We start from the raw sequence: 11,681 nt of genomic DNA, 5'->3' as shown, positions 1-11,681 counted from the left end.
TTTCCCAGTTTGCGCAGCATGGAAATCACGACATTCATTTTGTGTCCCGCGCGTGTCCTCGTTTGCCACAGTTCAGTACCTTAATCATAAACCAAAGCAACTCACTAATTACTTTCCACGCTTAATTGAAAACCGGTCTAATATCACAACTCGATAAGGTAATATCCTCGAGTTTAGAAAGTCTTGAAAAAAACTACATAAAATCCAATAGGCTTGAGGTGCGCAAAGCTCGGCTGTTCAACCAATATTGATATTAAGACTCTTAAATTAGAGACTTGTTTGAAGACATTCTTCATGAGCAGATTGCCAGAAAGAGATTTGAAATAAATCTTGAATAAAATAGCAATATCATGTTATGTTTCATTTGGTTTTATTTTGAGGTTAATTTTTCTATATTTACTTGTTGTATATCGATTCAAAATTGAGGCTTTTTGGATCGGCTGCAACTGATCAAATAGAAATACTATCCCATCTATAGTCATAGTCGAGCCTGTTTGTGGTGTTGTCGTCCAAGAATAGTGGTTTCTCATTGTTCAGTTTCCCCTTTGTTAAAACTCCTAAGCTTTTTGTCTGAAGCAGCTGCCGATGCAGCAATAGTTTTGGTCGCTGAAATCTCCGTATTGTAATAACAGACAAAGAATCCAGTTCGGCTGAGTTCCAGCATTGTAAGTCAAACAATGAAATAATACAATCCTTTCAGTACACACCTTTCTTGACCCGCCAAGCCCAAACGCCCAGTTTCCACAAAATTATTAATTCAAGTTCGGGTAAACTGGGAGAAGCATACATCTCGCGCTGTTATTAATGCCAACAATAGCGACCTTTAGTAACAGTGCGACTACGAGTTTATCTCTACCTCATGCGCTTGTTAGAGGGAGAGAAGACATACGCAGACGTAAGGATACGAGGATGATTGCGCGCTCTTGACAAAACTCAACTTGCGAACCTAGTACGAAAACTATTCGTTGCCTTGTACTTCATTTTAAAGGGAACCGCCACTTCAAACTTTTAATCACAGGAAATAACTGTTACAGTCAAGTCAATCTAAAATATTTTCAAAGAAAGCGTTTGCATCCGGAAGAATCATGGTAAGTTTTAAAATCGCCAATTTTTGTTTTCAAATTGTGCGGGCGAACGCCATCATGAATGATTGTGACGTGTTACGGTTGCCCAATTGTTATTAGACGAAAGCTCTTCGTGTCAGAACAATAGGGCAACCGTAACACGTCACAATTATTCAAGATGGCGGCGCCCGCGAAATTAAGCGATTTTGAAATTCACTTTTCCTGATATAAACACTTTTTAAAAAACAAATTTAGAACAAATTTGTTAGTAAACATGATTTCCATCGGTTTAAACTTATTCTGTAGTAAGAGTGGAGATTCCCTTTAAGTTGTGGCGATCCCCTGCCCAACTCTAAAATAGGCGCTCACCCAGAAGACAATAATGGACAACCAGGTTAATTATTGCAACAGCCACAGCAACCCTTTTTGTGACGAAAGATCGTAATCATTTTAAACGAATAAAAACCTATCGTTTACTTCTCTTGTTCAAGTGGGAATATGCCAGCCCATCAACATCTCTGATATGATCAACAGCTTTTATTTTTTAGGTTGGAATCGCTAATCCCCTGGAAAGTGTAAACAAAGCGAGATAAGAGCTGCATGTGAATTACACGCTATGCAAGGCTCAGATCAGTCTGATCATGGAAAGGAATGAGGAGAGCCACCTTGGCCGAGTTGTCGTATCAGCTTTTAGACCTGTTTCATCGTCTTCAAGTCACGGAAGCAGGTTGTGGCTGCGTAACTATGTTCAGTTAGCACATAGTGGTTGCTATTCTCCATCGGATGCGTCTCATATTGTCAAACTGGAAGAGTTCGTACAAAACTTCTTCCGCAGTCAAGAGCTTCATCTTGAAGGATTATCTTGGCTGTCTTCATTTAACTCTCGAGCGAGACAAACAACTTCACCATCTCCGACATCGGGAACAAGCCGGAAGAAGATTATCTTCAGCGAATTCCAAAATGAGGCCTTGGAGGCGAATTTTCAATTCAAAAGATATTTGTCGCCCTCGTCCAGAAAATGGCTCGCAAATCTTCTGGGTTTAACTAAACAACAAGTTGTTACCTGGTTCCAGAACAGACGAGCGAAGGAGCGTAGAAGAGCTGGAGTTAAACTGCCGCGACATGGCAGAAAGTTTACTGTGATGGGAAACAAAAATCTGGAGGATGCTGGTTTGAAAAATTTCCCTACTTTCTAAAAGAGGCCATAGCGGTAGTATCGGTTTAACTGTTCGGTTATCCTTTCAAACAATAACACTCGAGCCCTTACATTTCAGTTTGGGCAACAAACATCGTAGTCCCGGATCTGTTGATGTGATGACGAATACTTTGTCATGCTCCTCTTTTTGCAGGATATACATAAAATCAGTTTAAGTTTCAGTGAAACGCTTTCACGCAGGTCGGCATTTGTTTAATTTTTTTTTTCCTTATGTTATTAAATATGCCTCTCAATTGTCATTCCCATCTTTTGGATCAGTAATTGCTTCATCAAGAAAAAAAAGATCCTGGCTTCACAAGAATGTTAACGTCGCCAAAAAGTGCTGTCTCAAGATTTGTTAGATGAAGAGGATATAATATTGTTTGAGCAAACATTTGGAGAGCTCGTCTTGAGAACATTTGCGTGTATTCAGAATTAAGTACTCCAAGTTCTCGTTTGTTGTTCTTTCATTTACCTCTATTATTTGATAATGGACGGCTACAATTTAACCCAATGACCCAGTTATAATTGTTGGGGATACAAGCGAAACATTCCCACTGGTTCCCCTGTGAGTTTGGATGTATTCTACCAATGATACGGAAAGATAAAACGACAATGATCAGTTTAGAGAAGAAATACCTAATGATTCATTTTTGTGCTTTTAGGGGGAAAGAAGTTTCATGAATACCAAGGGAGATTGAATCTTGCATTTTTCAATATCAGTGTTAATTATAATGATGTCACCCCCGGCCTGCGGGTTTCTTAAAACTGTATCGTCTAGGTAAGCAACATAAAACCAAAAGACCCATTCCAAGTACATGTATAGCGTTATTGTGCGAGCCGATGTCAAGAATATATCTCTCTCAATAAGCGCCGCTCCGCGGACATTTGGCTGTACTACTTGAATTCAAGTACGTTTATGCCATTAAAGGGCGTTCTTGCTTTTTCAGGACCATAACATGTTTATTGACATTAATTCGGGTTTTCCGTTGTTATCTTTTAAATTCCATGATAGAGCCTAAACGAGGCATTGTCAATGTACGGAGAGTAATATTTTGACTTGCAAGTGTTCCTTTTTTGGCTTTTCAGGCTGTGCATGCTTAAACTTGTGTGCAGGAATACAAAAAGTGAGGAAATTACTGCTTCTCGCCTTCTTCAAATGTCCTCCGGTAAAAGTACCAAAACTTCGAAATCAGCCATACAAAAAACCAGAAATGCACAGCTAGAAATGCAAGCCTTTTGATTGGTTGATCCTTGTCTATAAAGTCTTTACATCATTAATGTTGAGCTCACCGAACACCAAAGTAGTACTGATGATGTGGAGTTCAAAATTGTCAAAGTGAATGTTCCTTTTAATGCCGAAATCATCATCGCACTTGCTTATATCACCACTGGCAAGTAATCATAGAGCCATTAGATACTGCCCACGTAAAAGAATATGATAAGGAGTAATTTAAGGGTGACCGTGTAAACAAGCCTGCACGCAAACTTACTCTAACTATGGAGATTCCTAGGTGAAAGTTTCAAGGAACTGTTATCGCAAGGTTTTGAGCGACTTTTTTTATTTGTAAAACGTTTCAATTTTATTTCATCAATCTCTTGGCTAGTCTCCAACTGTAACTTAGCTCAGTGGCTTATCCAATCAACAACTTTCCGATCGAGTCGCAGGTCCATCTGCTGAAGATACATGTACCACACTGAGCAATCAGAAAAAGATGACAAATTCGTTACTGGAATTAAATTTACATTTAGAGTTTATGATGCTCGTGGTGTATTTAGCAAACATACTCGGTCATATTCGCTTGTATAAATAAAATATTTGTTTTGGTAGTGTCGTGGAATTCGAAGAAGTCTTAAAGTCTCAGTGGCGATGAAACGATTGCCAGATAAAGAACAAGGAGATATGTGATCTCGCGCGCAGAGATTAAAAAAAAAAAAAAAAAAGAAGTGGCAGAGGTCATCAAACCGAATCCAGTGGTCTGTGGTTCTGGTTGCTTCATAAAAGCTACATGTTTTCTTCGTGATGGCATGAAACGACTTTTCTGTTCCTGTTTTTCCATCAAGTAGTATTTCATCAATCATCTTTTTGAGGTAAATAATCTTGACAGTCTTACAAAAGCTATCAAAAAGATAACTAAGCTTGTGCTGAAATTTTAACACTAATGTTATATATATACTACATGCAGCTATCAACAGGTGTTTGCAATATCATTTCCTTGATAAAACAAGTCACCCAGATAATTCAATTAACAATTTCGAGTCTGTAAGCAGGAAAGTCATCAATCCAACTCCAATTTTCATTGATTCACAGGCCTTTCGTAGTGCCATGCGTTCGGCCACCAAGGCATTCGGGCAAGTGTGTCAATCAGTTGATCAATATCTCTTGCTCCTAATCTGAAACTATCCGGCCAATTCGTCTTCTGAGAACGTCCTAACTGAAAGTAAGCCACACTCGTCACCCAGCGTACGCAAAAAGAAAAGAGCGAGAACTCTGCTAGTAGGAAACTCTCAGCCCGCTGTAACTCTTGGAACGGTTTTCCACCAATAAACCAAATACGCAAGCCTATATCAGTTCCATGACGGATTACAACGATTAGTTGCACCGAGGCCACGACGGTATTTAAGAAAATCAAAGAGGCTGCAGCTTTTAACCGTTAAGTTTCCTATAAAAGGATTGCATAACATGCGAAGTAGCATCAGCAAGTCACTGCATGCCTTTTTCATGATTCACTAAGCGGGCTAAAATTCACCATATTCGATTTACTTGGTCTTCGCAACTCATCGGGGCATTTGCCTTACTTGGCCTAGTTTAAGAAGGTCTCAATGGTCGACTAAATCGTACCAGGAAGTCTTATGGCATTTTGGAGTTAGAATATTTGATACGTTTGGGGCCGGAGGACGGACGTTTTTTCCAGTTGTTTACCATTTCACGTCCGGTACTTTGACACTATACATTGTGCCAAAAACACCCGCCTGGTTTGTTAGCTATGCCATGCTGATGAGACCCATCAAAACCTAAACAGCTGTCCATGGCTGCTAATTGACCGGATGAAATGGTTGTGCGCATGCGTGATGTGTTGGCCACACCGGGTTGGTGTTACGCGTGTGTCATCTTGCATTTTTTGGTTTGTTTTTCACTATACATTGTCTAAATCTGCAGATTTGTTGGCTTTTTTCCCCAATTTTCTTTCTTTTTGGACTCCGGTATCTTAGGAAGCCACGTGTTGCAGAAACACAAGACAATCACGAACAATAAATCCATCAAACTAAGAAGAAGTCACATCGCCTTATTTTGCTTACAAAAGGGAATCGATCTGTTGACATTTCATTCACGTGATTGGTGTCGAAAGAGTGCCAAGATCTAACTAGTGCAGATTAGCACTACAAACGGTACCACTTGGGGTGTATAGAATGACCGGTTTTTGTCTCCCAATCTCGTTCCTAGGGTCTCCTCATCGACAAAAGACCCTGGGAACGAGGTTGTTTGTCTCCTTGTTTGGCCCTGAAGTTGTAAGTTGTATCATGTATTTGTTATGAAGTGTCACACCTAACGGTGGCGTATTCATTTCTGAGAGTTTCATTTATCAAATGAAAGTATGATCCTCGCAGTTAGCTTCATTTGATTTCATATCCGCAGTTCAATATTGATTCATTTCATATATCATTTCGTTCGTTGCCTTTATTTATGGCTGTATAGGGGACCCAGGTCTCTCACGGTGATTGTTCCAGGGCGTCAAGTGACAAATGACACTTAGAAAATAGGAAAACAGGAAAAACAGTGGGCAAAAAATAGGAAAAAATAGGATTTCTCATACCAAAAGAGAAACAAAATAGGAACTGAAGCTATCCTTGAAATCTATCCTCTTAACAAAGCCAACAAGAGCTCTGTCTCACAACCAATGCCTTATTTAACAGACAAGATGGCATGCATCCTTCATAGAAAAAAGTGTTAAAACTTGTTACTAAGGAAAACTTGTCCTTCACCTACCTAATTACATCACATATAGTACTTTTTAAGATGTCTTAAATTTAAGTCCATGGTCGTTTGACATTGAGAAAGATAAGCAAACAGTTAATATAATATCAAAGTTCACATTTTCGAAATGTCTTACATACAATAAAAGCCAGCAAAGACTATTCATAATGACCAAAAAAAGTCTAATGCTCATAATTTTTTGGCTTTTTTAACGGGCTGGGTAACCTTAGCTTTGCCCTTATTTTGGGCAGTGTTTCTTTTTGACGACGTGGCGTTGTCCAACAGTTTATGCTGTTATGTCAGTAAACAATTTCCTTTTTCCTCCCATTCATTTTTCATTTTTCTCTACGCATTTTTTTGCATCGACTCGCTTGCTCTTAGCCGTGTCAAGCATCTGTGGCTACATTTAATTAACACTGTTTCTCAGTCCTAACTCAATTCTCAGGGCCGAAGGCACGAGCTTGTAGAGGGGTCCGAGGGCTTCCTTCCCCGGGAGAATTTTGAAATTTGGGCCTCTTAAAATGCACTTCCCGCATTGCGGAGCACGAAAATAGGATATTTGAACAGAAAACTGATATCATTAAATTTTAGCTTCTTTAATTCAGAGAGAGTACATTCATGAATACGTTTTAAAATTTAGTCATCATTCAAACAGGCTTTAAATTCTCAACGTTTTTTGACAGAAAGCCTTTCTTTATCTTTGAAGAATTTACCAATTTTATTAAGAATTTGATCTCAAATATTTCAAAATTTTCCCCTGCACTAAGTTAAACCTTAAAAAATAAAAATAAAAATAGGAGAAAATAGGAAGCAGGCCAAAAAATAGAAAAAAAAAGGAACTTGAAGCCCTGTTGTTCTCTCCCAAGACACTTGCAATCGGCCTTACAACGAGCGCATCACGTACATGTATTTTAATTATTTCCTAGTTTTTTATCATCAAAATGCGCGAACTTGCTTTTTTCTTCGCTTTGCGTCTGTTGTAAGTAAAAGCGCAAAGTGTTTGGACCCATATGGTAATCATACCACAACTTGATATGGTAATGTTTTTTAGTTTAGGAAACGAATTAAATCATTCTTGAGGTGCGAAGGTCGACTGTTTTTAAAACAAATATTGATATTAAGACTCTTAAATTGGAGACGTTTTTGAAGACATTCTTCATGAGCAGATTGCCAGAAGGAGATTTGAAATAAATCCTGAATAAAGTTGCGATATCATAGATTTTGTTTTGTCTTGTTTTCTTCATTTGGTTTTATTTTGAGCTTAATTTTTCTAAAGCCAAGTTTTAAGGTGGCAATCATATTTACTTCAGTGTTGTAAATCGATTCTAAATGGCACCTTTTTGGATCAAATTCCGAAAATTTGCGATGAAAAACTTAATATTTTGCGTGATGTTTTTATTTGCGTAAACAATCTCTAGAAAAAGCAACATTATCGCTTTTTTGGACCTGCTGCTCCGGTTGCAACGTTGAACTCTTTTTTTTGGTGGTTTTTTCGGGGATTTTCTACATTGAACGGATTTCAGATCAGCATGCAGTCGTTGCGAGAAATACTACAGTTTTCCGAACAAAAAGATCAAAATTTTGAATTCTGTCAAATTAAAGCAACAGAATGTCTCTTTTCAAGTGTTAGTCATTGCAATTTATGTATAATGTAATTTTAGCTAACAAATAAATGCAAATCAGGGAGAAATGCTAAATATAGTGACCAAGCTCCTGGAGGGGAAACTGAAAGCCACCTCAAAATTCACTGACAATTATCAAACTGAACATAGTCGAGCCTGTTTGTGGTGTGGACGTCCAACAATAGTGGTTTCTCATTGTCCAGTTTCCCCTTTGTTAAAAACTCCTAAGCTTTTTGGCTGAAGCAACTGCCAATCCAACAATTATAGTTTTGGTCGCTGAAATCTCCGTATCGTAATAACAGGCAAAGAATCCACTTCGGCTGAGTTCCAGCATTGTAACTCAAACAATGAAATAATACAATCCTTTCAATACACACCTCTCTTGACCCACCAAGCCCAAACGCCCAGTTTCCACAAAATTATTAATTGAAGTTCGGGTGAACTGGGAGAAGCATACATCTCGCGCTGTTATTAATGCCAACAATAGCGACCTTTAGTAACAGAGCGACTACGAATTTATCTCTACCTCATGCCATCATGTCATGCATCATGGGCTTGTTAGAGGGCGAGAAGACATGCACGGACGTAAGGATCCGAGGATAAACTTCGAGTTTTGGATCTCATTGCCCGCTCTGAATTCCACAAAAAACTCAACTTGCAAACCTAGTATGAAAACGTTTAGCATGTTGATCCCCTGTCCAACTCTTAGGGTGCCGTTCGATTGACCCTATTCCGGAATAAGAAATACGTGGAGTCATAGTGAATTAAACGGCATGTCTGGCATTTAGAAGCAACAAGGATAATAAAGATATGTTAAAAATAGCATTTTAACACATGTTCGACAATTTTAAATTAATGTGAAGCTCCGTAAAAACGGAGGATTTTAAATTTCTCTTCCATGTATTCCTATTCCGGAATACGGTTAATCGAACGCACCTTAGATAGGCGTTCACCCAGAAGGCAATAGAACACAATCAGGTTAATTATTCCAACAGCTACACTAGCCTTTTTTGTGACGACAGATTGTAATCAAATTAAAAGAGTAACGATTTATGGCTTACTTCGCTTGTTCAAGTGGGAATATGCCAGTCCATCAACATCGCTATGATATGATCAACAGCTTTCACACTTTAGGTTGGAATCACTAATCCCATGGAACGGTTGACTTTCAACGGTTTGATAAGGGTGCCGTGTAAACAAAATGAGATATGAGCTGCATGCGAGTATCGCACGCTATGCAAGGCTCTTAGCTCAAATCATTATGTTCATGATGCCAAGGGATGAGCAGGGCCGACTTGGCCGAGTTGTCGAACCAAATTAACTTTATATCGAATCAGCTTTTAAACCCGTTTTATCGTCTTCCAGTCACGGAACCAGGTTGTGTCTGTGTAACTATGTTCAGTTAAGCACATAGTGGTTCCACCAAAACGTCTTCACTCAAAAGCTTCATCTCAAAGGATTATCTTGGATCTCTTCATTTAATCCTCGAGCGAGACAAGCAACTCTGCCATCTCCGAAATCGAGACCAAGCAAGATGATTATCTTAACAGAATGATCACGAGGCCTTGGAGGACAATTTCAAATTCAAAAAGTATTTGTCGCCCTCGTTCAGACAATGGCTCGCAAATCTGTTGGGTTTATCTAAGCAACAAGTTGTTACCTGGTTCCAGAAACGCGCGAAAGAGCGTAAACAAGGCCTTCCAAGGGTTCTTGGCGACAAGCGACATCGCTCCAAAATTGCAAAAAAATGTAGCGAAAATCTTGTTCCAGAACACCGACTGCAGTCGACAGAACCTGACGGAAAAAAAGCGACAATTTGCGACAGCGACAATCCATTTTTAACTTGAGGCGACATCTTCTCACTTTGTTATTTCGACAGCGACATGACTCCGACCAGGCCAGCATGACTCTAAATCTTCTCTTCTGTTGGTATTGCTACATGTATATTTCTTGTGCAAATTAAAATGTATTAAACAAACCATCATTCAACACTTGACGCACTTGTTATGCAATGAGTGTCTTCTGTCTCTTCTTTCCTTTTTTGGTACAAAGGTCGATATGGAGGTATATCTATGACAAAATTCAATGATCAGTATTTGAAATAAAATCGTCCAAATCATGAATGCATCAATCCAAAGCTGAATGGCAACAAGCCGATTCTGCAAATGGCCATCACGAAAAGAGGTATAACGCAGAGAGGCATAACGCAAAAAGCCATAACGCAAACAGCCATAGCGCAAAAAGGCGTAACGCAAAGAGGCATAAAGAGGAAAAAAGCAAAAAGGCATAACGTAAAATAGTCATAACGCAAAGGCCCTTTGAAGAATGGAGACTAGCTGTGTATTCCGTAAATAATTTCAGCTCTAAACAAAACGTCAATTGATTGTTCAAGGGAAAGAACATATAGTCGCTATCGAACTTTTTGCTCCTGTTTAAGTTATGCCTCTGCGTTATGGCTCTGCGTTATGCCTCATTGCGTTATCCTTTTTGCGCTATAGCCATTTGCGTTATTCGTCTTTGCGTCATGCCTTTTTCGTCATGCCTATTCGCGTTATGGCTAGTTGCGTGATGCCTAATTGCGTTTTGGCTCTTTGCGTTATGGCTATTTGCGTTATGACTCTCTGCGTTATTCCTCTTTCCGTGATGGCCATTTGCAGAATCGGCTTGTTGCCATTCAGCTTTGGATTGATGCATTCTTGATTTGGACGATTTTATTTCAAATACTGATCATTGAATTTTGTCATAGATATACCTCCATAGGTCGACACGTAGTCGCGTCAGTCGTGATTCTCTGTAACTCGGTGACTTTTATCGCGTCTGTGCGGCTTTTCTGGCGCTTTTTGCTAACGTGGAGTACGTGAAATGGGAAAACATTTAGAAAATCGCACAGCAGTCACAGCATTCTCAAAAAAAGCAAAAAGAAGGACAAAAAGAGCCACGAGGGGAAAGAAAGGAAAGGTAAGTTGTCTGACACTGTTTACCCGTAATTACGGACTAATAATTACTAAAGAGGGTTTTGACGGCCTTCGCTTGCATTTAAAGTGTCCAACAATGACAGCAATCAATGATTAATAACGCGAGGGCTTAATTGTTACTTGATTTTTACGTATTTCGATGACAGTAAGAACACTTCCGTAGCTCGTTTTCACATCATTCTCAATGGCCCATTGCAGTTTGAATGTAGGGAGGGTAATATTTTGGAGCAGCACTAAAAGCCGGAATCCGGAAACCAGAAACAAGAATTATGCACAATTCGCGAGAGCTACAACAACATATTCACTGGACAAATCAATTAGTGGATATAGCGTTATCCACCTTTTGAACAATCGAGGCCTGGTTTCTTGTGCATCTTGATTATCATCAAGTGTTATATGCCTCTAGAAACCATTCCAACAAGTCTGCTAATTAGTCAGATCAAAATCTGAGACTATCGACTGTAAAGTCCTATCTTAATTGTAAGGAACCCCAGACAACGAATGGAGTTTGATTTCCGTCAAAATTGAATTTTGTATTTGAAATTCAAATATGCAGTTTTGACATTTCAATATTCAATTTTACAGTTCAGACATGCAGTTTTGACATTAGGGGAATTTTCAATTGTCTGCCTTGCAGTTTTATCATTCGAATTGCCAATTGTGCAACTCGATTTACATTCGCAGGATACACAATTGTGCCCTTAGAATATTGAGTCTCACAAGATACGATTCCTGTCACAATTCGGTTATGGCTCGCGCTATTCAGACATCCAGTTACGGCATTTGAAACTGAATTGTGGTTTTACGATTTGGTTCGGCATGGCACTCAGTAATATGTTTTTGAAGCAA

The sequence above is a fragment of the Montipora capricornis genome, chromosome 2, assembly GCF_036669925.1.
Source record: "Montipora capricornis isolate CH-2021 chromosome 2, ASM3666992v2, whole genome shotgun sequence".
In the NCBI taxonomy this organism is placed as follows: domain Eukaryota; kingdom Metazoa; phylum Cnidaria; class Anthozoa; order Scleractinia; family Acroporidae; genus Montipora; species Montipora capricornis.
Note: the sequence above shows the minus strand (reverse complement) of the source record.